The following is a 3444-nucleotide window of genomic DNA, read 5'->3' as shown; positions in this document are numbered from 1 at the left end:
ATTTGATATTTTAGTAAGTCCACATGTAGGTACCTAAAATAAGTGGGTTTATATTGACTTCACGCCTTTTGCTTCCTGATCCTTCCAATATCGTTTGCAGACGATGCTAAGATAATTAATGGACCATGTTAAAAAAAAACCGATCTTCCATATCCAACTAAAATATGTAAATGGTGGCTTTTTTTAAAGGAGAGATCCCACTTTATTTCTGTGGTTTCTTGCGTATGAGCCTAGTGTTTCTGATGCCTGGGCTAAAATGTCACAAGCCGCCTGCAATAATTCATTTCAATGTTGATATATTTTGCAAGGGGCTCAGAAATTAGGCCAACCAGAAAGTATGACCTAATCCAGTAAATACATAGGAGAGCTCTGCAAATGAAGGTGTACCACTGCCAAATGGCGACAATCAGAGAAAATATGCTATTTTATATTTTCTCCGTGAAGAGACTATTGCATCGCTCCCGATGGAAAAACTTACTAAATAAAGCCTCATGGATCCGCACAATTATTCTTTGGACGCTTCCATTGTATGGAGTCCCAGTGAGTTCAAATTCACTATTGCAGGACTGTTCCTGAAAGTCTAAACTTTCATCCCGGGGTGATCCCCGGCCGGTGTCCTGGCTCCATTGCAGTCAACTGAGTTATGGCACTTTACACTAGCTAAGGATCGGCCTCAAAGTACTTCTTTAAAGCAAACATTCACAATTCACAGCTTTATAGAAACAAAGCAGGTTGCCCCTTAAACGCCTTGGATTTCCTTAATTTAATGGCATAGCTTTAAAGCAGACGACTAACAAGACAGGACGCGTATGCTCCCATCTTAACATATCCCATCGCCCGAGTTTTACATTTCTTTGCAGTTCTTCAGAGGGAAAGTGCCAATCTAAACATTTAATTGGAGACACTAATATTTGCGGAACTGGCATATCAAACCGTCTGCAAATTGCTGTAAACAAGAGAATCAATACTGAAAGAACCAGATGTGCAGCAACAAAAATGAACGCGATTCGATAGTAAGTTTAGCGGATATTTTTGAACAGTCTTTCTCCTCCCCCCATACCATTGTTAGGAAGCCAGATGGAGAAGAAATATCCTGCTAATAACAATTTATAGTTAATAGTTATTACTGGTTCATATAGGAAGGGAACGGGAACCCGTCAGAAGTGCTGCAAAACTAATCAACTGAAGGGCTGATGTTGACTTTGTAGGATGCTGCCAGGGTTAGGATCAGCAGCAGTGTCATAAGGAGTGCCTGAGACAGCATAGTCCAGGGAGAGGCGTTTCAATTTTCCTGTGCCAGGAGCTGTAATTTAGAAGAAAAGGGTCACAAAATACAAATATTGGCTTGGGAACCTTGTCTAAATCAGAGCAAACCAAACCCGAATATAATAATTGGATAGAAAGAGAATTCCTGCCTTCAAGGAAAATGTTTCACGGGTTACTGGGCTGAGCAAAAAGTGGCAATGCCTAGAAAACCAGTCACCAGAAAAAGCCCAACATTTTCAACCTTGGTGCCTAAGTTAGGCACCAGCTCCTGATTTAGGCACCTAATTAAGTGGCCTGATTTTCATTTGTGCTGAGCCCCTTCACTGAAGTCCCCTTGGGAGCCCTAGCTATTTAAGAGCTTTAAAACCAGGCCACTGATTTGGGTATCTTCGTGTGCATTCAGGCACTTTACATTACAGTGCTGGCTACAGAAGACAGGAAAGAGGAACATCTATTAGCCATTTTGGAGGAGATGTCCCATTCTCCTGCCATTTCCCCACCCCCTGCCCTCTCAAAACTCTTTGAAAAGAATTACCTTAATGATCCTGCTGTTCCAGATGGTGGTTTTAAGCTGATGCCAAGGCCTTTTACATACCCTGGTGATTCAGCCGCACAACTTAGAACAAACAGCTGGGAGCGAAGAAATAATGGAAACCCTGCATAGTCTGGGAAGGCTGGTACACAAGCATGACACAATGGATTCCCATTTGGCCTTGCCAATCGGCTGCACAGATGTGCCACTTACATCAAGCCCCTTTCTCTCCAAAATTAAAATCAAGCTACACCCCCACACACACACATACACCTTTCCCAGTTTTGGAGTTAATCCTTCTTCAAGGCAGGGGACAAGTCAGTTGTTAGGACTAGCTGGAACAATAACAGAAGTCAAGTGGCCACCACAAGTTCAATATCAGTTTAGTAAATTTCCTCAGGCCAAGCCAAGGCCTGTTGATAGCCAGCACTGCATAAGCCATAACAGCCCATTTGTAACTGCAGCAAAGCTCTTTGTTATGAAGAGAGAGAGAGAGAGAGAGAGAGAGAGAACTATAATGGATTCTGATGGAAAAAATTGTATTTTCCTGGCACTTTGTAATGGAGCTTTCAGCCACTAGCCTGGAAAATGGTATTCCCTGAGTTTATAAGGGAATACCATTTCCATAGCTGCTTTTAAAAAAAAAGGAAGAAAAAAAAGAAAAGAAAAAGTATTCCTTTGAAATCCAGCCCTAAATTCTGGGAGCTCAACAATTTCAGCTCAGTCCTGGCTCCTGGGGCGGTGAGGTCATTTGCACACTGCGGACTTAGGTAAACTGAAATAAGTGTGTTTCCAAAGAGAGGAGAAGAAAATCCTTGTTTAAAAAATCCCTTCATGTTTTTCAAACCAAAACAAGGCAGGCAAACAGCAGCTCCCAAGCTGGGAGCTCTATGACTATGAGCTGATGGGTTGAAGTAGACGGCCTCGGGCGGTCCATTCCAGCCCCCTCCTATATGACTGCAGGGCAAAGTGAGGGTGCAGGCTGTGGGCACTAGCCGCAATCCCCTTGAGTTGAAGACTGGCACAAAACAAGTTTGCAGATTCCCCTTAGTCTGGAAGACTTGCCCCAGGGATTTTCTCCTTCCTTTGCCCCCCACACGGGGCTGGTATCAAAGTCCCTTTGAAAATAGGCTTTTACAGCGGTTGGCACTAGTGGGTGCTGCAACTAAATCAGCAGCATCCTCAGACAGGAGCAGCCTCCCCGGGGCAAGACTTCAACATCAGAGCCGCTGGGGGGAGGGCAGCAAGGCCGGCTCCACTGGCTGTTGGGACTGCAGCCCTGCTTGCCACTGAGACATCCGGGGGGGGGGGGGGGAAACATGGGGGGTCTGTGTGTGACATGCTGGGGTGCATGCGTGTGCGTGAGTGCGTGTGACATGCTGGGGTGTGTTTGTACGTGTGTGTGTAACATGCTGTGTGTGTATGTTTGTGTGTGTGTGACATGCTGGGGTGTGTGTATGTGTGTGTCCCATGGGGAGTGTAACATACTGGTGTGACATGCTCTGTGTGTGTGTATGTTTGTGTGTATGTAACGTGGGGGTGTAACATGCTGGTGTGTGTCTGACATGCTGGGGGTGTGTAAGCTGGGGGGGGGGGGGGGCCCCCGGGGGGGTTTTGCTGGTGGGGGGGCGGGCCCGGGGGCCCGC

General features: G+C 45.7%; 1 protein-coding gene across 2 annotated transcripts in view; it reads left to right on the top strand.

Annotated features, from left to right (window-relative positions):
- NFATC1 (nuclear factor of activated T-cells 1) overlaps nt 1-3444 on the top strand; it is a 157247-nt gene that overhangs the window by 2281 nt on the left and 151522 nt on the right. The window lies entirely within an intron of this gene.

Source organism: Gavialis gangeticus, unplaced genomic scaffold (genome assembly GCF_001723915.1).
Source record: "Gavialis gangeticus isolate Ggan-Ray unplaced genomic scaffold, GavGan_comp1, whole genome shotgun sequence".
In the NCBI taxonomy this organism is placed as follows: Eukaryota; Metazoa; Chordata; order Crocodylia; family Gavialidae; genus Gavialis; species Gavialis gangeticus.
Note: the sequence above shows the minus strand (reverse complement) of the source record. Positions and strands in the feature narration are given on the sequence as shown.